At 37.4% G+C, this 25,233-nt stretch overlaps 1 long non-coding RNA gene across 1 annotated transcript in view; it reads left to right on the forward strand.

Moving 5' to 3' along the window:
* Positions 1-25,233, forward strand: part of LOC117092217 — a 43,910-nt gene that overhangs the window by 1,247 nt on the left and 17,430 nt on the right. The window contains exon 2 of the long non-coding RNA XR_004440673.1: positions 7,733-7,940. This is a non-coding gene — a long non-coding RNA (uncharacterized LOC117092217). The remainder of the gene's footprint in view (positions 1-7,732; positions 7,941-25,233) is intronic.

Below are 25,233 nucleotides of genomic sequence, written 5' to 3' on the forward strand. Positions count from 1 at the left end.
ATCTGTCGGACTTTCTTTTTACCTCTGTACCAGTGAGTCAGTGTCTTGAATCAAGGTCTCTCCCAAAGAGTTTTTATGCATTGGTTCAAGATGAATTTCTTAAGTTCCAAGCCTTTTTTCAGTTGATTTGAATGAAAAGAGTTTGTTTCGTTAATATAACGCCCCAAATACTGGAAATGGCCATGGAATGTTGTATCTCTCTCCCCCATAACATGAATAAGCAGTGTCTTTTCTGTGTTCCCTATGACAGTAATGTTCTGTCTGTAGGATCAACATAATCAATGCCTCCTGAGGTGATGAGTAGTATTTTATCCTCATTTGGCAGGAAGTATTCTTCCTGCCTGGACCCTCCATCTTCAGAGTGCTATAAGACTCCATGTGTGATTACATTAAATCCACTCCACCCATCCCACAGCAATAACTTCTAATGATAAGCTGGTTATTTGATGCCAAATACCTTGTGAACTCATGAGGCAAAGACGACTATAATTCATTTAACCAGAGTTTTATATTTCACCAGGTAACTCACCATACATTATTCACACAACTTTCCTGTGGAATAAGGTATTCTCAGTAGCTTCATTTAATGCATGAACTGTAGGAGACTTCAGAAAGTTAAAGAATTCTTCCAACACAAGGCAGAGCTAGGGTCTGAAGTATTCTAATTCCAAACCCTATTCACATCTCATACATAAATGTGCTACTCTATCTCCATCCAGGATAAATTTTGGAGATGTTGAATCTAGCTGGATGAAATCAGTCTTCTATCTTTATTTCTGTTGCTTGTTGGTAAATAGATTGTGCTGTTGTTTGTTTTCATTTACCTGAGGTTAAAATGCATGAACAAAGTTTTTGGCGAAACCGGTAAGTTTCAAGGTTTAAGGAGAAGCAACGATAGATGCAAAAACTCCTTGTGACACTGTTCTTTCTGCCCTTGTATTGAAAGTGTCTTAATGAATCACAAAGGTGACATATTAGTCTCTTACTTAGTGCTGCTGTTATTCTCTCGTCTTCCACAGACGGAATTAAAAATTCGTAACTAAGCTGAAAGGAGCTTCATGCTCTAACACCTCTCCAGATTTATCTACCCTCTTAATGCACTCACATACATTCTCTCAAAAACTGTACTTTAGTCAACCTAATCACCTGATCTTCTTCTTTTTTTTCCCCACCCCCGAGATGGAGTCTTGCTCTGTCGCCCAGGCAGGAGTGCAGTGGCATGATCTCAGCTCACTGTAACCTCCACCTCCTGAGTTCAAGCAATTCTCCTGCCTCAGTCTCCCGAATAGCTGGGATTACTGGCATGTGCCACTGCACCCAGCTAATTTTTGTACATTTAGTAGACACGGGGTTTCACCATGTTGGCCAGGCTAGTCTCGAACTGGCTGCTCTTGAACTCCTGACCTCGTGATCTGCCCGCCTCGGCCTCTCAAAGTGTTGGGGGGTTACAAGCATGAGCCATCACACCCGGCCAACCTAATATTCTTTTATTTCCTCACACAGTATGTTCTTTCTCATTTCCAGGCCACTATGCATGCACTTTTCTCTACCCTGTTCATTTCCCCTACTCTTTGCTTAGTTGGCTTTATCACATCTTAGCTTACAAGTCCTTCCTTTGAGAAATTCTCCCTTCTGATTGGTTGTTTTTGGCTTGTCTAATCATTCCTAGCACATACTAGGTTCTAAGTAAATTTTTAATAAATAAAAGAAAATTATCAGGTATAGAATAACATGGGAAAGAGAAGTACAGATAATAAGTCTGGATTTTTTAAAATTATTTTTAGAAAGAAGGAATGCTAAGATTGAAAATTTGGCAGATGTAAAAAGCTTTTTATAGTTTTCATTCTACTTTTTTAGCCATTTTCTCCCTCTGAGGACCACTCTCTAAACTCCAATAAATCAATACAGTGTCCCATTTCCTCACTATTCAACAAAGATATACTATGCATTCCTGGACTTGGCACTGATCTAGAGGTTGGGGATATGGCAGTGAACAAGACAGATGAAACGCACCCCATCATGGAGCTTAGTCATGGGGAATAGGAGAGACAATGACCAAGTGCATAGTTTCAGATAGTGGTAAATATTATTAAATAAAGCAGTGAGGGGAAGAAAATATGATTGATACGGAGTCACTTGGGTCACTTTTAAAGAAGGCCCTTCTGAGGAAGGGCCAACAGATCAAAGACCTGAATCATGTAAGAGCATGAGCCAAGCAAATATTTGAAAGAAAGCATTCCAGGAACAGGGAACAGCAAAAGCAAAAGCTATGAGAGAAGAATGAGGTATATGGACGCATCAATCAGAGTGCTATGAGAAACAGAGCAATATTACAAATAGGCTTTATGTATAATAATATATATAAAACCTATGTATAATAGTGTTCTATTTACATATTGCACTCTCTCTCTCTATATGTGTGTGTGTGTATATATATATGAAAATGGTGCAAGCCAATTCCTTGAAAGAAATCAATCGCTCGCTCTCTATCATTCACATTTCATGCATACACACACATATGTGTATATTTGTGTATACACGTGTGTGTGTGTCTATGAAATGTGAATAGAGGTTGATTTCTTGCAAGGAATTGGCTTGCACCATTGTACACACACACACGCATACACACACACATATAGAGAGAGAGAGAGAGAAAGAGTGCAATATGTAAATATGTAAATAGAATAATATTTTACATAGGTGTTATATATATAATTACACATAAAACCTATATATAATGTTGCTCTGTTTCTCATAGCACTGATTATTAGTGTGTGTGTGTGTGTGTGTGTGTGTGTATGTGTGTATATATATATATATATATATATAGAGAGAGAGAGAGAGAGAGAGAGAGAGAGACAGAGAGAGACAGAGAGAGATTTATTCCAAGGAATTGGCTTGCATTAGGGCCTGGCTAGGTGAGTCTGGAATCTGTAAAGAAGACCATTAGGAAACTCTCTGGTGAGAGTTGACTGTAGTTTACAAGAGGAATTTCCTCTTCTTACAGAAACCTCAGCTCTGCCCTTGAAGCCTTTCATTGGATTGAATCAGGCCCACACAGATTATCAAGGCTAATAGCCCTTACTTAAACCCAACTGATTGTAGATGTTAATCACATCTACAAAATACCTTCACAACAACACCTGAAATGTTGTTTGAGTAAATGTGTGAAGACTATAGCCTGCCCAAGTTGTCATACAAAATCACAATGAGATGATGTATACCAGGAAGAGCAGTAAAAGGACCTGTAATGCCAGTGAAGCAAGCCAGGAAGAATCATGAGATGAGATAGAAAAGGTGTACAGGGGCAAGATTATGCATTGCCTTGAAGGCTATGGTAGGGAGTTCATATTTTGGGAAAATGTTGGATTTCAAGTAAGAGGTTTCACAGTCTATTAAATGTTAAATTTTCAGGCCAAGAACAGTGGCTCATGCATGTAATCCCGGCACTTTGAGAGTCTGAGGCAAACAGATCACTTGAGGACAGGAGTTCGAGACCAGCCTGACCAACATGGAGAAATTCCATCTCTACTAAAAATGCAAAAATCAGCCGGGTGTGGTGGTGTGTCCCTGTAATCCCAAGTACTCAGGAGGTTGAGGCAGGAGAATTGCATGAATCCAGAAGGTGGAGGTTGCAGCAAGTCAAGATCGCGCCACTGCGCTCCAGGCTGGGTGATAGAGTGAGACTCTGTTTCAAAAAAAAAAAAAAAAAAAAAAAGTAGATTTTTAAAAGATTGCTGTGGCTGTAATGAGAAAAATAGGAAAATAGCTTCCAACAGACAAAGTACTTACAAGACTATTGCTTTGGTCTATGATACAAATGTGGATGGTTTGGATTAGGGTGGCAGAGGTGGAAGTAGAAGTATATTACTTCCAGGATATAATTTGAAGGTAGAGACAAGCCTTACTGATAGATTTGGTGTGCTAAGTAAAGGCGAAAAATAAAGAAGCAAGGATGACGTCCAGATTTTGGACCCAAGTCATTAGAATGAAGAGATCATAACCAATACAGGAAAGACTAGTGAAGGATGAATATGTGGGGATATCAGAGGTTGAGTTTTTGATATACTATTTTGAGATGTCTTTTAAGCACCCAGCTAGTGATGTTGAGTCAGTAGTTTGATATATGGATGTGAAGTTTAGGAAGGGTGGTGGTGGAAGGTGAATTTAGGATTATCAGCAAATTCTAAGCCATGAAACCCTCTAAGAATAGAAGGAGAACCTAGCAAAGGAGGCTGCTAAGGAACAAAGAAGGAGAGAGAAGAGTCAAGAGAGGATGCTAAGTGGAGAAATGGTCCATGAAGGAATAACAAACTATACAAACACTAAGACGTTAATAGATTTCTAAACTAGCTGACAACTGTATCCCAATTTATGACTCAGACTAAAACAGCTCAAAAGTGTGATAGGCCCAGAAAAAACTGGGGTGGGCTGAAGACTTTTAATGGGTATATCCTTCACACCAAAGCATCCCTTTCATCACTATGTCCATTGCCTATTACTTTTCCCTAGCTTATCTCCTCCCAACCTAAAACCTCTATTATATCTATACTTCTTTAAACACTCTAAATATAATAAGAAATAATATTCAATTGGGTCCCGTGGCTCATGCCTGTAATCCCAGCGCTTTGAGAGGCCACTAGAGGATTGCTTAAGCCCAGGAGTTTGAGATTAGTTTGGGTAGCATTGAAAGACCCCCCATCTCTACAAAAAATTTTAAAAATTAGCCAGATATGGTGGTATGTACCTGCAGTCCTAGCTACGGTTGAGGTGGGAGGATCACTTGAGCCCAGGAAATCAAGGCTGCATTGAACTATGATTGCACAACTACACTTCAGCCTGTGTGTGTGTGTGTGTGTGTATACACACACATATATATATTTGTTATTAACTCTACATATATATGTTATTAACTCTAACAAATATATATATTTGTTATTAACTCTACCTCTATCTATGATTTTGTGTATGGAAGAGAAAGCCGGGGGAGCCTGAAATCTTGGCAGATTGAGAATGGAACCATTGATGGTGGTAAGGAAGAAGAGTAGAAATGCATGTTGTTATGGGATGGATAGTGTGAGACACAAGGGAAATTACATAGAAAACATGTGTTAAATATATGTAAGCAGTATGCAAACATAAATCAGTGTTGTAATTCTACTGCAGTGAGCTCTCCAGCAGATTCTCACCTCCTTGACACAGGGCTACCTAATGATCATATTTACAATGCCTTATACAGTACTTGGCACACTCTATGCTCTCAATGTTTTTCAGATAAATTAGTGAAGGCTTTGGCATGGTAAGAAGCACACCATTTGGGAGCTGCAAGTCATCTTACAGACTCTCTGGTACAACTCCTTTCTTTTATAGTTATAGAAAATTGGTCTTACAGAGATGACATAATTTGTGCAACGCCATCTAGTAATATTGAAAGAAGACAGATTTTATAAAATTTGACTCCAGAAATGACTTAGCTATTCAACAACAAGTATTTGTGGCAATTAATTATGACATATAACACTTGAAAAAGTGCCTCTTGAAATTCTGAATTTATTAAAAAGAATAAACCAGGTTGTATAACCTGACTTTCAGATCCAAGACTGAGGCAGTTTGAATTGAAAGAGGCGGCCGGGCGCGGTGGCTCAAGCCTGTAATCCCAGCACTTTGGGAGGCCGAGATGGCGGATCACGAGGTCAGGAGATCGAGACCATCCTGGCTAACACGGTGAAACCCCATCTCTACTAAAAATATAAAAACTAGCCGGCGAGGTGGCGGGCGCCTGTAGTCCCAGCTACTCGGGAGGCTGAAGCAGGAGAATGGCGTAAACCCGTGAGGCGGAGCTTGCAGTGAGCTGAGATCCGGCCACTGCACTCCAGTCCGGGCGACAGAGCGAGACTCCGCCTCAAAAAAAAAAAAAAAAAAAAAAAAAAAAAGAAAGAGGCTCCAACACCTGTTGTTTCCTGACTTCTTAATGATTGCCATTCTAACTGGTGTGAGATGTTATCTCATTGTGGTTTTGATTTGCATTTCTCTGATGGCGAGTGATGATGAGCATTTTTTCATGTGTTTGTCTCAAAAGAAGACATTCATACAGCCAACAGACACATGAAAAAATGCTCATCATCACTCGCCATCAGAGAAATGCAAATCAAAACCACAATGAGATACCATCTCACACCAGTTAGAATGGCAATCATTAAGAAGTCAGGAAACAACAGGTGTTGGAGAGGATGTGGAGAAATGGGAACACTCTTACACTGTTGGTGGGATTGTAAACTAGTTCAACCATTATGGAAAACAGTATGGTAATTCCTCAAGGATCTAGAACTAGATGTACCATATGACCCAGCCATCCCACTACTGGGTATATACCCAAAGGATTATAAATTATTCTACTACAAAGACACATGCACACGTATGTTTATTGCGGCACTATTCACAATAGCAAAGACTTGGAATCAACCCAAATGTCCATCTGTGACAGACTGGATTAAGAAAATGTGGCACATATACACCATGGAATACTATGCAGCCATAAAAAAGGATGAGTTTGTGTCCTTTGTAGGGACATGGATGCAGCTGGAAACCATCATTCTTAGCAAACTATCACAAGAAGAGAAAACCAAACACCGCATGTTCTCACTCATAGGTGGAACTGAACAATGAGATCACTTGGACTCGGGAAGGGGATCATCACACACTGGGGCCTATCATGGGGAGGGGGGAGGGGGGAGGGATTGCATTGGGGAGTTATACATGATATAAATGATGAATTGGTGGGTGCTGATGAGTTGATGGGTGCAGCACACCAACATGGCACAAGTATACATATGTAACAAACCTGCACGTTATGCACATGTACCCTAGAACTTAAAGTATAATAAAAAAAAAAAAAAAAAAAGAAAGAAAGAGGCCCACAGGAAATAGTTTTCTGATAAAAAGTAAAGATGGGAAAGGGGATCGATTTCTTAAAACTTCAGATTATTAGAAATGAGTAGTATGATAGAAAAGCCAAAGAGAGGGAAAGAAAAGGTTGTGTTATTTTGTTTTTTTGTTTGTTTCAGCAGTAGTGATTCAATACAGTGTAAGTTAAGGCCTTTGTCAAAAGTTCCAAAACATTTTTTCCATGTGTATACCTATTATATCTGTCCTTGAGATATAAGCTATGTGTTGTTATTCAGACTACTAAACTTTTAAACTTCAGGGTCTTCCTCTGGAAAGCTGGAAAAAATAATGGTATCCACTGGCGAGGACTGAATGTGACAAGCTAGGTGAAGTGCTTTATTTGTGAAGAACTCACTCCAGGTAACATTGTAAACAACATTAAGCAAAAAGTAGCTGGCCGCAGTGGGAGGAACATGGGCATAGACCCTGACATCCTACAGCCTGGGTTCCCATGTTGTCTCTGCTTCTCCAAGTAACTGTACATGTGTCATGTTCGGTCTTTGAAGTTCAGTTTTTCATATGAAATATGGGTGTGGTAATGACTAAATCCCAGGTTTTCTGCAGGAATTGATAAAATGTACATAAGAGAAACTAGCATTTAGTTATTCTTTATGTCTGTTGTCTCCTCTGTCACCCCATTTTTGTCCCTCCCTGATCTTCCTAGCCCCCTTTGTCCTGGTGGATCACCCATGCCTTATTCCCAAATGGCCTGCCCCTTAAGAGATCAGTCAAAACTTCCTCAAATATATGGGCAAAAAACACTCTAATATGTTATTCCTCCCCTCAGGTTTGCATTTTAATGGCAATCCTTGAAAACCTAAAAGCCTTAGAAACCAGAAGAAATCAATGTTTAATGATGGAACTTGAAACATTATGACAAAGGAGAAGGAGCTGAAAGGAATTTTTAGACTTCACTGAGTACAACCAATTCATCTTCTGCATGAGCAAACTTAGAAGGAGAGAGAGAAATGACAGGTGTCACACTACAGCCCCAGGTCAGTAACTCAGGCAGGGATTCAGGTTATCAGACTTATAACAGGATGCTCTGCCTAACGTGCCATTTGCTTTGAGGGAAGACTCAGCAGTAGCTACCTTACTACCAGCAGCCAAGATTTGCTGTCCTTTCTACCGAATGCTCATATCCAATAGCAGCTGGATAAGTTCCTAAGCCCAGCACTCTCCTGAGCCTCTCATCCTAGAGAGCAGTATACTAAATTGATATTTATCACCTAGAAATAGCAAGGGCACTGACAATGCCTTACTAGGAGAATACTCACTAATCAATTACTATCAAACAATTAGCCCTTCTTCTGGGACCATCCTATTGCAGGAAGGGATTAATTGGCTTTATTTATTTATTTTTGAGATGGAGTCTTGATCTGTCACCCAGGCTGAAGTACAATGATGCAATCTCAGCTCACTTCAACCTCCGCCTCCTGGGTTCAAGCAATACTCCTGCCTCAGCCTCCCTAGTAGCTGGGATTACAGGCACATGCCACCACGCCTGGCTACTTTGTGTGTTTTTGGTAGAGATGGGGTTTCACCATGTTGGTCAGGCTGGTCTCGAACTTTTGACCTCAGGTGATCCTCCTGCCTCAGCCTTCCAAAGTGCTAGGATTATAGGCATGAGCCAGCACGCCTGGCCCAGCTTTATTTTTATTTTACCCCATTCTGAAGAAGCAGCCAAGCTTTAAAAGCAAATATTTTAAAAAAGGAAAAAAGAAACGTAACAAGTTGTCTACTATATTTTTTCCCCATCCCAAGTTAGCTCAAAGGTTGGAGAAGACTCTCTTCACTCTAATTATAGTCTTTATGTTAACTTAGAAACTTGGACTTTAGTTTCTAATGGTGAGAGAGAAAATAAAAGATGCCAGGAACCTGCTGGGTTCTCTGATAATTGGGAGGTTGAGGTGGGAGGGTGAGAGGCTGAGGTGGTAGGATGGCTTGAGGTCAAGAGTTACCAGTCTGGGCAACATAGTGACCCCATCTATACAAAGTAGAAAACACTAGCTGGGCTGTAATCCAGCTACTCAGAAAGTTGAGCCCAGGAGTTCGAGGCTGCAATGAGGTATCATTGCTCCACTGCACTTCAGCCAGAGGAACAGAGCAAGATAAAAATTTTAAAAATGCCAAGAAACTAGAAATCACCTGTATTTTGGAGGGCTTATTTAGAAAACTATGGAATGTAAATGGCACATATAACCTACAAAATGATAGAATTTCGCCTGAGTTAAACCTCTTCTTTCAAGTCATACAGCTGCCCTTCAGATCTGACCCTCAATTAGTCATCTCTCAGACCTTGATTTTTGTAAAGCTTTAGGTATTTGGCAATATCAGTTTGGTCCTCCTTTAAACAACTAAGAAAGCCATTCTGGGTAAACAATTCTTTTGTAAAGGACCAATTCCAAACAAAGGAAGGGGGAGAGGCAAAAAGATGAGGTAAGATAATGAATTATTTTAAATTATAAGGCCAAGAATGGGAAAGGGGACATAGGAGTGGAATCATAGAAACAGTAAAAGGGAAGTGGGAGGATCATATTACAAAGACATAAAAAAGAGTAAAGATGATGAGAGAAACTGTAATAAAGTTGTCAAAGGAAGATCAGAGACAAGGGAAGTTAAGAGAGTTAAATAAAAAATAGGATTTGCATAAGAAGGGATTTAAAAGACTTGAAAAAATACAAAGTAGAAGATCTAATAAAGATTATTGGAAAACAAATGAACATGGCAACGACAAGGTTCTGCAAAGAACAATAAATGCATTACAGATTATAAAAGTACTGCGAGAAAAACATCAGAGAGAAACCGCATGGTGAATTAAAAAAAGAAAAATCAAGTTCAGCCACAGAGGAACCAACATGATGAAGACAAAAAGGATAAAAGTGTTGAGGAAGTGACAGATACTAAGACAACACACAGAAGGCATGAGAGTACTACTCATAGCACAGAAAAGCAAAAGTGGGTGATGGGTGTAAGGAAAATGTAAACTGCAAATAGGCTGAGTTTTGTTTTTGTTTTTAAATCTACTGCAAAACCATTCGATATTGCTTGAAAGAACATCAACAGGATGATAAAAGTATTCTTAAGCTGTAATTAAGAGTTATTTATATATAAAAGCAGCTATTGCAATATTAGAAAAGTTATGTCAGGGACCCTTATATCACCATAAATATCCAGCGAGATGATTCTGCCTGTATTCACAATTTAGCTACATTATCAACCTCCCTGCAGAGGAGCAAAAGAAAATAGTTGTGAACTCTTTCTTTACACATATGACATGAGTTTTTGGACATTTGAAAGAACAGGACTGAGTTCTAAGTACATTGCTATCAAAAACAAGGTAGCATGTTTTCATCTACATCATCCTTCCTCCAACTCCAAGAACTAAGCAAAATTATAAAGTCTGAAGAATTGCCTGCTCCACAATGCTCAGACATTCCTGTCTCATGTACCATGAGCGTTGACACCTATTTATCCAGGGTCTTTCTCTGGTACCCTTTACTTTGGACAATGCCCACATCAGTGCAGAATATCAGATGTCAAAACTGTAGGCCATTGCTTCCAGACAGAATATGAATTCTCTCTTTAATTAACAATGGGTGGAGAACTCTCTTGATTCTACCATCTGATGGCCTTCTAATGATATTTTAAGAATCTTCCAAGTTTATAGTATTACGGAATTCTAGATTGTAAACAGAGTGGGAATATCAACTCCTAGATTTTAAAGAGACTGGGAATATCAAATAATATTGAATTATTTCATAGATGTGGAGAGATCAAGGCCAACAGTGGTGAAGTGACTTAATCCAAAAGGTGACACTCATATATCAGAACCTCTCCTGGGTTCCCTATGAGAAAAATGTATTTTACTTAGACAGATTGTACCAAAAAAAAAAAAAAAAAAACCCTCTTAAAACTGTCATAGGACAGTAAAGGAATTGACATAAAAATTAAGCAGATATAGAAGATTTGGCTTATGGAAAATCAAACATATTTCATTGCACTAAGCAAGTAGCTCCCAATCTTTCTTGATCCACAGTGCTCACAATGTCTCAATAATTTTTTACAGCACACTTGGGCAAAAATGAAGACCTAACAGTTCAGTTTATTAAAGTAGATCCAAACACCTTAGCAAGTATTTATGTCTTAACAATTTATTAGCACTCTGAAAATATAATACACATAAAATAAAAATATATTCTTATTTCATTCTTAGCCCCAAAACTATAGTGGCCTCTTATCCACAGTTACACTTTCGCAGTTTCAGTTAACGCCATCAACTGTGATCTGAAAACATTATAGTATTTTGAGAGAAAGAGGAGGAGAAAACATTCACATACTTTGCATTACAGTATGTTGTTATAATTGTTCTAACTTGTCATTAGTTACTGTTTCTAATCACTTACAGTGCCTAACTTATAAATTAAAGTTTATTAGAGATGTATATGTATAGGAAAAAACTCAGTATGTGTATGGTTTTGTACTGTCCACGGTTTCAGGCATCCATCAGGGGTCTTGAAATATATTTCCTGTGGATAAGGGGGCACTACTCTATTTGGGGTTGGCATGTGAGCACTGTTAGGTACTGCACGACTTCTCAAACCTTAGAATCAGATTGCATACAGCCATCTTCATTTCCTGTTCCACCCCAATTTTCATCCAATATTTGCTTTTTATCAAACCTCCTACAAACTCAACTTCACAAAGATATGTCATTGAAAGGAAGGTGCCATGACATGGTATGGAGTACCACTGCACAGTGTTTGGGAAACACAGGTCAAAATCCTCGCTTTGATCTTAGAGGAGTATTCTCTTCATTAATGGTGACAAAGAGGAAGGGATTAAACCCTAACAACACATCAAAAGTATTTTTCTATTATATTATATTACATTATGCCAAAAAACCCTTTGGGGTCTCTATTTTATGAGGTATGTAAGAATTTCCCAACTAGCCTGCTCAGTTGTCTTTAGAACTGGAGTCAGCCCAGGTTTGGAGCAAAACTTTAAAAATCTCTAATTAGAGTCAAACCATTCAGTATATATTCAGGATTTGTTTGTTTTCTTTGTTTTGATGAAATTCTAAAGCAGGAGACAAAAAAGCATATCCTGTAAAATAAAGAACAATTTCAACCGAATTTCTCTTAATGACCTAATAGGTCTTCGTAACTTTAGTGGAGTAATTTCCCCTCTCACACCTGACTTGATCCTCACAGCAATCATGTAAAAGGCAAAGGCATTATTAGTATTTCTATTTTACTTACCACGGTTTTATAAGAATGATAGGAAGTAATCAGTCCATTAATTGATAAATCAAAAGGTTTTATTGGGTACAATGCCAGTATTTGGCATTATGCCAAAAACTGCTACATTCAAGAGGAGTATGAAACATGCTTTCACCCCTAAAGAAGACCTATACTAACTGTCGAAAGATGGTCTATATACATTCAACAATTAATAAGTTTATAGAAAGCAATAGTGACAGTAACACTGTAGAACAATTAATGAATGAAACAACCTGGCAGTTGTGCAGTGCTGGCAATAAATACAAAGAGTTAAACCACAGAGAGAATAATGTGGCTGCAGTGCTCCTGCAGTACCGAGCTTTATGCTCAGTACTAAGGTCACCAGTAAAGAATCTCAAGGACACTCCAAGTTCACTTACCCGATTTATATCTGGAATGACTGGGAGGACTCAAATGAGCATGGTTTTTAATTTCAGTTGTTATATTGCTGCAGTAAATAATATAGTGTAGTAGACAAAGTTGCTTGTCACTTTATCAATCTTCATATTGCAATCAAGAAGTTCTAACCCTAAGAAAATAGAAGCAAGTAGATGAATTCTTCCCAGTAATCGACTAAAAATATCTTCAGACTTTATTTAATATAACTAAAATGGGGGCAGGAAAATGGGCAAATATACTGGAATGATGAATAAAAAAAATCTCGGAATTGTACCTTATTTCAATGAAACTTAGCAGGAATATTGTATCTTAAAGCTCAGGGATGAGTAATGTAGAACAGGCAATAAACAAGTGCAGGGTCACTTTCAGACACAATCTTAGTCAGCCTCCAGGTGGAAAGGAAACAGCATATAACTCAGGTATACTTGAGAGAACACATTTTGGCTCACCACCAAAATGGTGAGTGAGGGGCTGAATGGTTTAAGGTACAGGTATAAAGTCTTCACACCAAAGATTAGGTCAAAATACAGTCATGGAAAAAAAAAAAAAAAAAAAAAAAAAAAAAAAAACCTTCTCAAATACTCTAAGCTGAGTGTATCTGCTTCTTCTTGCCACTTAAATGTGATATTTTCCACAGTTAGACACTTCGTGCTCCCTTTCCTCCTCTTATTCTACACTGTCTTCCTTGGCCATATCATATACTTTCACATCTTTAGCTACTACCTGAAATTTAGATTCTGGTGAGAAAGATGCCAACTTTGACCTTTAACCCATACATACTGATCTGAATATTTGACATCTCATTTTATTTTTTCTCTTTAAACACCCTTCTTTCTTTCTATCTTTCCTTCCTTCCTTCCTTCCTTCCTTCCTTCCTTTCTTCCTTCCTTCCTCCTTCCTTCCTTCCTTTCTTCCTTCCTTCCTTTCTTCCTTCCTTCCTTCCTTTCTTCCTTCCTTCCTTTCTTCCTTCCTTCCTCCTTCCTTCCTTCCTTTCCCTCTTATTACCAAGATCTCTCTCTCTTCTAGTCTCTTCTGGGCTTTAGACTCACAATTTTCCCCCTCACTTCCACCATGGCAGTGTTTATTATTGTTTTTACTATTTTCGTTATAAACTATTAAAATATATGTAATATTAATCCATATATTTATTTATAAATAGTTATTTTTGCTAGCAAACAAATATAAAAAATGCTAACATTTAGCCACATTTGCTGCATATCTTTTTTACACAAAAATTAAAGTAGCATGGTTTTTATTATTTGATTTTAAATTTGAATTCTAAAATTTTAATGATTTGAGTATTCCCCTCACAAAAACTTAAAGATAACATCACAAACTCTTTTTTTTTTTTGAGACGGAGTCTTGCTCTGTCACCAGGCTAGAGTGCAGTGGCATGATCTCAGCTCACTGCAACCTCTGCTTCCCTGGTTCAAGCGACTCTCCTGCCTCAGCCTCCTGAGTAGCTGGGATTACAGGCATGTGCCACCACGCCCAGCTAATTTTTGTGTTTTTAGTAGAGATGACATTTCACCATGTTGGCCAGGATGGTCTCGATCTCTTGACCTAGGCCTCCCAAAGACTGCTGGGATTGCAGTCGTGAGCCACCGTGCCCGACCAACATCATAAACTCTTTCACATAACTTACCACCCTATCATGATCTTTCTCCCCTCTACTTCCTCCTCTCTAGCCTCACTTCTGCCCACCGCCCAGGTGCTCTATCCTTTTACCTACCAAGCCACTGGCAATGCCTTTGCGTGGGCTGCTCCTTTTACTAGAAACATTCTTTCCCACGGTATTCAGCATACCTTTCAAAACTTAACTGACACCTACATAACATAACAAGTGGTATAAAACATATACACATCAAATCTTTCTACTTCTAAACCTCATCTATATTTGTTTCAACATATCCTAGAGTAAGCTTGTGTGATGAGGATGGAGCAGATACAAAAGGTCATCCAGTGCAATGGATACTAAGAAAAGAAGGTACTTGATCCTGTGCGCATATAAAAATATCAAACAGACAAAAAAATTCACAGAACTCCTGGGACATCCGGGAACCAAGGACGGGGTCAGGGGGCTGAAGGAAGACAACATCTATAACAATGATCAAGATAGCAATCTCTAAGGTCAGACTTTCAGAATTCAATTCTAACTCCACCACTCTCCTGTCAGATAAGATTAGGCGAGTTATGCAACCCTCTGTGCTTTGGTTTCCTCATCTAAAGAGGATACCTCCTGCATATTGTTGTTGTAATGGTTAAATATGATAATCCATATCAAACTGATGAAATAAATTGACACGTAGTCAACTTTAAATAAGTATCAGCTAGTATTTTCATTACTCATTAGATAGCCAAAGATCAGTAAAAGAATGACTTGCTGTGGAACAAGCTAGTCTGATAAAATTCAGATCTTAGACAACAAAAAAACGAGGAAATCATGCAGAACCTTTTTGGAGAAATACAGTTTTCAAAATAATATGCTGGAAATAACTTATAAAATGGTATATGATGGAAAGGGCCCCCGTGAATTAATATTAAAAAAGAAAAAAGAATTAACCCCGTGAATTAATATTAAAAAAGAAAAAAAAAAAAAAAGCTAATGCAAGGCGCAGTGCCTCGTGCCTGTAATTCCAGCACTTTGGAAGACCAAGGCAGGGGGTTTGGTGGAGCAAAGGAGTTCAAGACTAGCCTGGGTGACAAAGTAAGACCTTGTCTCTACAAAAAAGAATATAATTAGCCAGCAATTGAATTGCATGTAACACAAAGGATAAATGCTTGGAAAGATGGATACCCTGTTCTACATCATCTGATTATTTCACATCGCATCCCCATATCAAAACATCTCATGTACCTGGTAAATATTTACAACTACTCTGTACCCACCAAAATTAGAAATTTAAAAATTTTGAAAAAGTTAGCCAGGCCTAGAGGCACACACTTGTAGTCCCAGCTACTCGAGAGATTGAAGCAGGAATATAGCTTGAGCTCAGGAGTTTGAGGCTGCTGGGAGCTATGACCAAGTCATTGCATTCCAGCCTGGGCAACAGAGCAAGATCTTGTCTCAAAAAATAAAATAAAATAAAATAAAAAGTTAAATTCAAAGAGGTTTTAAAAGACATTTTCTAAAGGAAAATGTAAAAGATAGACTTTTAGCTTGGTATTGATGACACAGTGATAACGAATGAATGAAAGCTATCTGGACAAATTTGTCAACCCCTCTTTGGCTTCAAAACAGGGTAAGCTTCAAGATAGATAGATAGACAGATAGATAGATAGATAATAGATAGATAGATAGATAGATAGATAGATAGATAGATAGATATACAAGAATCATCGTTAAGAGGACATTGGAGTCCAAGAAAAGTAAGGAGTTGAGCTCAAAGTACTGAGATCCCTAAAATATGAGCAGGAAACTTTGAAAATTCATCGTCATGACTGGGAGAGAATGAAGTTGAGGTAACACAATTTCAAGGAGTAGAAAAAGGTAAATTGTTGAAATTATTAAAAGTGAGTTTGATACCCATTCCGGTCCACAGTTTAGAACTCACCGATGGGCCAGGCGTGGTGGCTCACGCCTGTAATCCCAGCACTTTGGGAGGCCGAGGTGGGCGGTCATGAGGTCAGGAGATCGAGACCATCTTGGGTAACATGGTGAAACCCCATCTCTAATAAAAATACCAAAAATTAGCCGGGCGTGGTGGCAGGTGCCTGTAGACAGAGTGAGACTCCGTCTCAAAAAAAAAAAAAAAATACTCACCTATGAAAGAGTGTTCTGTGAGCATTTAGAGAGGAAAGCAGGATTTACCAAGCTATTTGACTGTATCTGTAGAGGAAGACTAGGACAAGGGAAGAGACAGAAACACTCCATCCTAGGCCATAAATTCACTCTGGGGCACCATCTCTTTAGTGTGATAACCTGGAGGTCACTCAAAATAAAATATCAAAACAGTGAACATATTCAAAGCAACATTGTAAGAGAAGGAACAGCTTAATCAAATTGTTGATGTTCTGCTATTTTTTACAGATTGTTATTTTTAAAATGTAAATTTCTGTATAATTTAAAATATTAGAACTAAGCATTTATGGGAATCAATGTTCACTTTTTCCCACCTTTCTTTGTTTTCATTTTAAACAGCTTCATTCAGATGTAATTAATATGCCATACAACTTACCCATGTAAAGCGGATAATTCAATTTTTTTAGTGTACTCAGAGTCATGTCACCATTACCGCAATAAAATTTAGAACATTTTTATCATATATCTCTTGTTTTGACAGAGATCTCACTGAATAAGTAGGTCAATATGAAAAGTATTGCCATTTTGACAATATGGAGTCTTTCCATCACGAACATGGAATATTTTCTTTATTTATTTAGATCTTCTTTAATTTCTTTCAAAAATGTTTTGTAGTTTTCAGAATAAGTTTGCATTTTTTTCATTAAATTTATCCCTAAGCATTTTATTCTATTTTTTCCTCAATTCCATTTCCAGATTGCTCATTGCATGTGTATAAATATATAATTGATTTTCACATACTGATTTTGTACACTGTAATCTTGATGAACTTGTTTATTAGTTCTAATATATTCGTAGTGCATTCCTTAAGATTTTTCTGCATACAAGATTATGTCATCCGATTTTGGGGAGAAAGCATGCAGTCTTTCACCATTAAATATAATGTTGTCTATGATTTTCTTATTTCTATGGTATTATTATTACACATATGATATCTAATAATGGTACAGATCCGACAATGTATTGTTATAATTATTACTGTGTATAATTTTATGTCTCAAAGAAGTTGAGAGGAGGAAAGAGATAAAATTAAAAAAAAACCTTAGTAAGAACTATAAGTTAGAGATTTTTATATGTAACATTCTTATTTAAGATTTCTAATTATCTTCATTACTTCTTGTGGATTTTAAAGTTGCCATCTGGAGTCATTTCCTCAGCCTAATACAACTTTGCTCCCACCTATTATATCTTCCTTGACTTGTTCAATAATGGTTTCCTTTAGTTGTTTAAACATATTTATAATGGCTACTTTTGTTGTCTTTTTTCTTTTAAATCCAACTTCTGTCACTTTCATAGGCAGTTTCTGTTGCATGCTTTTTTTGTTGTTGTTCTAGTATATAGGTCTTAGTTTTATAGTTGCATAGCTCATAATTTTTTGTTTTTGGAAACTGGACTCTCTATATATACACACATGTATATATGTATATACACACATGTATATATATGTATATACACACATGTGTATATATGTATATACACATGTATATATGTATACACACATGTATATATATACATGTATATACACACATGTGTGTATATACACACATGTGTATATATGTATATATACATGTATGTATATACACACATGTGTATATGTATATATACATGTATATATATACACACATGTGTATATATGTATATACATACATGTATATATATACACACATGTATATATACGTATATATACATGTATGTATATACATACATGTATATACGTATATATACATGTATATATATACATACATGTATATATGTATATACATACATGTATATATACACACACACACACATATTTTGTTTTTGTTTTTGTTTTTGAGGCAGAGCCTAGCTCTGTCACCCAGGCTGGAGTGCAGTGGTGGATCTCGGCTCACTGCAACCTTCGCCTCCCAGGTTCAAGCAATTCTCCCACCTCAGCCTTGCGAGTAGCTGAGATTACAGGTGCCCGTCAACACGGCTGGCTAATTTTTGTGTTTTTAATAGAGATGAGGTTTCACCATGTTGGCGAGGCTCTTCTCGAACTCCTGACCTCAAATGATCCGCCTATGATCCGCCTGCCTCAGCCTCCCAAAGTGGTAGGATTATAGGAGTGAGCCACTACACTCTGCCTAAAATATATTATTTTGACAACTCTGGGCATTGCCTCTCCCCTGAGGCTTATTATTTTTGTTTGCTTATTTATTTTTTCATGACTCATTCTTTTAGTGACATAGCTTTTCCTTCCACAGTGTTAAGCTTCTGATGATGCTCCTCAGTGAGGTGCAGCTTAGGACAGGTCTCAGAGTTTCCAGATAAAAGTATTTCCCAGCCAAACCTTGCTGTCAACCTTGTGGGACCTTAAACAATGAATCCAGCTGTATGCTTTGTCGGTGTCTCCAGCCAAATCTTGTCTTGAATTCCCACATGTTGTGAAAGGTAATTTAATCATGGGGACAGATCTTTCCTGTGCTGTTCTCATGATAGTCTCATGAGATCTGATGGTTTTATAAGGTGGAGTTTTTCTGCACAAGCTGTTTTTTTGCCTGCTGCCATCCATGTAAGGTGTGACTTGCTCCTCTTTGCCTTCCACCATGATTGTGAGGCCTCCCCAGCTATGTGGAGCTGTGAGTCCAATTAAGCCTCTTTCTTTTGTAAATTGCTCAGTTTCAGGTATGTCTTTATTGGCAGCATGAAAACAGACTAATACACTGGCCAAACCCATTGCAATTTCTTACTGGCAGAACTGTGAGCTAATACATGGGTTTTGTTTAAGTCCCTTGTGCATTAGTAGTTATTTTTCATCCATTAACAGAAAATGAATGCAATGATTAACCAGTCTTCAGTACTATCCTCCTCTAATCTATTCTCCAAGCTGCTGTTAGAGAATTCTTTCAAAAAACAAAATCTGATTGTAATCCTTCCCTGTTTCCCATTAGCTTTAAAAGAAAATTTAAACAGTGTAATGTCCAAGGCCTTACGACATGTCACCTATGCTAAAATCACATGGTAAAGTTAAGCTCTCATTTACCTCCATGTGACTGCACCTAAAATATCTTTATCCTGCCTGCTTCAACTGGCTCTCACTTTTTTCTAAAGGCTCAGTTTACTCATGATCTCTTCTGAACTTCATGATACCCATAGCATCCTTTACATATCTATAGCATAACACAAGATATTGTGTTCAGATTTTCTGTTGTTACTACAATCAGACTAAGAATAGATATTTCTCCTTCTGTGTTTTAATTACTAGCATAGTGCCTGACCTCAATAGATGTTCAATAAGTTTCCATTGAATGTTTAATATATATTAATCAAATATTGAAAAAAATTAATTATAGCCTCAATCACCCCTTGAGCCCCAAATATGCTTATCAAACAGCTTACTCAGCAACTCACTTGAGTATGTATCTAAAAACAGCGTATTAAGCTTAGTATATCTAGAAAATAACTCTATATTCTACCCATTCAACACCACAAACCTGCTTGTACACTGGACTTTTCTATGTCAGTAAATGACAAAAAAGTTTTTTTAGGTGCTTAAGATAAAAACAAAGGGTGCTGGGTGCAGTGGCTCATGCCTGTAATCCGAGCACTTTGGGAGACTGAGGCAGGTGGATCATCTGAGATCAGGAGTTTGAGACTGGCTAACATGGAGAAATCCCGCCTCTACTAAAAGTACAGAAATTAGACGGGTGTGGTGGCACTTGCCTGTAATCCCAGCTACTTGGGAGGTTGAGGCAGGAGAGTTGCTTGTACCCAGGAGGCAGAGGTTGTGGTAAGCCATGATCATGCCATTGCACTCAAGCCCTGGTGGCAGAGCGAGACTCTGTCTCAAAAAAAGAAAAAAAAAGAGAAGGAAGGACGGAAGGAAGAAAGGAAGGAAGGAAGGAAGGAAGGAAGGAAGGAAGGAAGGAAGGAAGGAAGGAAGGAAGAAGGAAGGAAGGAAGGAAAGAAAGAGAGAGAAAGAGAGAGAAAAGAAAGAAGAAAGAAAGAAAGAAGAAAGAAAGAAAGGAAAGAAAGAAAGAAAGAAAGAAAGAAAGAAAGAAAGAAAGAAAGAGAAAGAAAAGGAAGAAGAAGGAAGGAAGGAAGGAAGGAAGGAAGGAAGGAGAGAAAGAAAAGGAGAAAAAAGATAAAAACACAGGGGTTGGTTTTAATGCCTTACTTTCTTGTATATAAAATATCTATCCTATATGTAGGATATTAGCATATTCTATTGTCTGTACCTTCAAAATATATCCTGACCACAGCCATGAAGAGCATCCTCCACCATGCCATCTTTATTTCTCACTTGGAAAACAGAAGCAACTATTAACTGGTGTCCCTGCTGGGTATCCTCTATTACTCTATAACCAGAGCATCTTTTAAAAAACATCTGTCAGATCATGTCATTCCACTGCTCAAAACGCTCTTATCCCTTTATACAGTGTTTAAAATAAAATCTTAACTCTTTACTCTTGTTAGTTACTACACAACTTGCTCTTCATCTCTTTAATTCTATAACTTTATCTAGTATCACTTTTCCTTTGTTTACTAAACTCCAGCCACACATGTTCTCTTCATACAGCCTTGGGACTTTCTGTTTCTTCTACTTAAAATACTCCTTTCCAGAACATTGCTTGCTTGTATACTTCTTATCATTCAGATCTTAGCTTAAATGTCACATTTTCAGGAATACAATTCTTGACCACTTAGTCTAAAAGAGTCCTTGAATCACTTACACATCATACCATTTTATTTTATTCATATCACATAAATAGCTGATATATTTTCTTGTTTGTTTATGTATATCCCTCTGGCACACATGCACAACATACACACACATATGCTGAAATACTTGTTCTATGAAAGCAGACACCTAGGCCATCTGGTTTAATGATGTTCCTATCTTTTAGAAAAAAAGGCACAAAATAAGCACTTAATGTTTGAATTAAATAATTATAGTCATCAGTGTGGATGCAAGGTCATTACACATGGGAGCACAGTGCAGAACCTGTTCAACCATTCTCAGGACGCAGCTCCCCAGAAGTAAAGCACGCCAAGCAAAACCCTTCCTTATAATCATGATTTAACATCTTAAGAACGTTATAAAGCCATATATAAGGGGTGAGTGGAAAATTTTCATTTTAATTCATTTTCCCCATATGCTCAAGATTACATTATTTATTACCTTGGCAAAAGTCTTGATCACTCTCATATTAGAACCGTGGCAAGTATTATATTTGCAGAAAGGCAGGGTGGGAGATGAGTAGTTGATTTATTCAGGAGGATAATATAATTACACTAATTATTGTCTTATAATAAATTAGTAGCAATCAAGTTTTATAATGAAGATGTTCAGTCCTTTTAGTCTGGGAACCAGAGGAATGAAATTCATTGAGCAATCTGTAAAACAGACATATTCAGTATTTTTTTCTGAAAGCATACCTAGCTAACGTTGGCATAAGAAAAAACTGGTCATTAACACCAGTGTGAATCACTCAAATTATACAACGTGAGTTTTAACTCTAAAAAGACCCTCTAAACTCTAAAACAAATGAAGTGACTACAGTCATAGGTATATAGATTACCAAGAAAATGTGTATTCTCAAAGAAGGGCTATTTAGTGGATTAGGAGTTCCAGAATCATTGGCATAGGAGTGGAAGGTTTTATTAGGGAATATTTTCTTGACAAATGTAAAAAAATGTAACCTCAATCATCATTTAGTAATATTGTCTAGAGGAAGACATTAGTGGATCTGGTGTTAGGTAATCAGTTGGTGCCTTCACAGTTTTGTACGAGTCTATTAAATTCTAAAAGCCTTAATATCTCCTTCTATAACACAAAAACAAAACAACAACAAAAAAGTTCCTTCCTATCACTTATGAAAGGTGGGGACTCAAATGAAAAAACATATGATATAATAGTGTAAGTTGCAATGCCTTATTAAAGGTGAGCTATGAATTTTAGGTAACAATGATACGCAGATTTGCTAGACATTGAGCACCCATATGCACAGAAATAATCCAACCCATTTATGATACAGCAGAGATTGCTATGAAAATTAAATAAAAATTACATGGAATAACAGCTATTCTAATATTACATTTGAACCTGCTAATTTTTACACCCCAGAGACACTGAGGCCCTGAGATCAAAGGCTAGCATGAATTTCAATAGTTACATTAAAACAACAGATCACAAGGCTGTAAACCTTCAGACCCCCATCTTCAGCTCTTGAGAGTACTGTATACATGAAGAGATCCTCCCTGCTCCTGAATGTGTCTTTAGCCATAAGGTTATCCCTGTAATGTAGCCTTTTCTTTTTTCTCTCTCCATTTTCCCTCCATGTGGCATTTCTGTTGCTGCATATAAGTCCCTAGAGGCCTAAGCATCAGTAGTCACAGCTGTCATGAGTGATTTCTATAAAGCATTTCAGGGTGAAAGGTGCTTCATCCACCTACAATGCTATCATTATCAGTCATCTCAGAAAAATCAGAGCTGAGCCTCCTTCCTGTGTGATAGCAGCTGAAAACTGCTGATATCTTCTTGATATGGATTTCTTGATTGTTAACCTAGAATACAATGTATATTGCTTTGATATTAAATGCATGCAGAAAAGCTTCTTATTTAAAGGATTAAAAATAAAATCTGGTTTTGTTCTCATTTCCTTCTGTTCTATTCGAACAGCAGGAGTACAGACTTCTTTTTACTATCCTTCTGCTTAGGGCAATGGGATTTTGATATTAAACAAAAGAAAGGATTTATTTTAAATATCTAGGTCTAAACCAAGCAAGGAACAAAGGCTACGAGTCAGTGACATGAAAATTGGACTTTGTTACATTAGAAGCAACTCTAGATATTTTTTCCCTAATTGGTTCAGCAACTGCTGAAAAGTTCATTTACTATAATCAATATTACTTTACATTGTACCTCAATCAAAAACTACTTTTCCATGGTCAATAGCAATTAGACAAATGGATAGAAATGACAACACTGATGGTGATGGACTTCAAGATTTATACCTGCCATTCTTTTAAAAAATAATGCCAGGGAAACAGCTAATTGCATTATATTGAATTGGAAACCTTTTAGAAACAACCTAGAAAGGGCTTTGAAAATAAGTCAGAAATATCCTAGGTCAGGAAGCTGAGAAAAAGAAGATACATCTAAATCTTTCTCACTGATGTTTTATTAAGTTAATCAAGATCTAACAAATGATAGGAAACACATGGAAACAAAACCAAGAAGGACACAAGTGCGATATAAATGGGTGCCTTATAGGAATGTTCTAAGAAATGAAACATTTTCACCTGAAAGCCCTTTATAAATAGCAGTCTGTGGTTTTCATGAAGATCTATGGTCTGTGTCCCAATGGAATGGTAGTAAGGAAAAAAGGCAAACTATAGCAGGAGGCATACTAAACATAAGTCATAAGAAATGAGTGTGCACCTGTAAAAACCAAATGGCTTGTCTGAATGAACAGAAAAAAGGATTTACCTTCTGGTGCAGTGCATGTCAATCCAGCTACGTGTATGCATCCCACATCTCGCATGCTGGCTGCTTTGTGATGGACATTCTCATTTTTCTCTTTGATGCATTTCAAAACCTATGGTGGATGCTTTAGACCAATACTTCCAGGAGAACAAAATTGCAGTAGTACAGAGGAAGTTCATTCAGCATTGTTAGAATCAAGATGGGGTGAGTTAAACTAAGGATAGTACTGGCAGTGGAAGCCAGAGAAGCACTTGCAAAGGTGCATGAGGAGTTGCAGCAGAGAGAGATGGAGGCTGGGGTGGAGACCTCATTGGCACAAGAGGTCATCAGTGTGGATGTAAGGTCATTAAATACGGGTGTACGGTGCACACCCTGATCAACCATCCACAGGAAGCAGCTACCCAGCAGTAAAGCACACTCAATACAACTCTTTCCTACAGTCATGATTTAATGTTATATCACAGTTTAATTTGATCAAAACACTATGACAGTAAGACTATGTGACCAAATCTAAATTACATAAACACTGCAGTTAGTAAAGTGGCAAGGTCCTGGGACTGGGTATGAAGATGAAGTCTGGTGGATAGTATATCCCAAATTACTATAGGACTCTAAGCCTTGGGGAATATTAATATTAAAAGAGCATAACTGTATCACAACCAATGTAACTTTCTTATTTTTCTGAGGATTTGTCTCTTCAAAATAGTAGTCCTTCCAAAAAAGACCTGGTGGTTGGTATAAAATATTACATATTATATATATAATATATATAATATAATAAAGTGTATATTAAAATAAAAAATAATCTGGTAGTTAGTATATCCCTCCAACCCAAATTACTACAGGATACTAAACCTTGGGGAATATTAATATTAAAAGGGCATAATTATATCACAACCAATTTAACTTTCTTATTTTTCCAAGGATTTCTCTCTTCAAAATAGCAGTCCCTCCAAAAAAAAAAAAAAAGAATACCTGGAAACACCAACCTCATACTTTTGCTTTCTGATTTGTAGAAGTTTTTGGACTGTGTTACAAATGCCTACAAAATATTTGCACTTTCTTCTCTCATCTTGCTGAAGCGACCCCTGACTTTCTTTGACCATATGCCTTTTAGCATCTATCCTCACCATCCTTCTCCATTCATTACCCTCATAGTGCTCAGAAAAATCCAGCATATAATGAATTGGCTAATACTATTGTCCTATCTGAACCATTTCGATAACTTTCAATTATACTTCAATTTGGTTCCACCATTGTACTAACGGGTCTGAAATGACCTGCAAGATACCCTTCCCCCACAGCCTTAGCTCATACTATTATCCGTAGTTTATGGTTCTCAATGCACTAAGCAC

This window comes from Trachypithecus francoisi, unplaced genomic scaffold (genome assembly GCF_009764315.1).
Source record: "Trachypithecus francoisi isolate TF-2019V2 unplaced genomic scaffold, Tfra_2.0 Contig01440, whole genome shotgun sequence".
NCBI lineage: Eukaryota > Metazoa > Chordata > Mammalia > Primates > Cercopithecidae > Trachypithecus > Trachypithecus francoisi.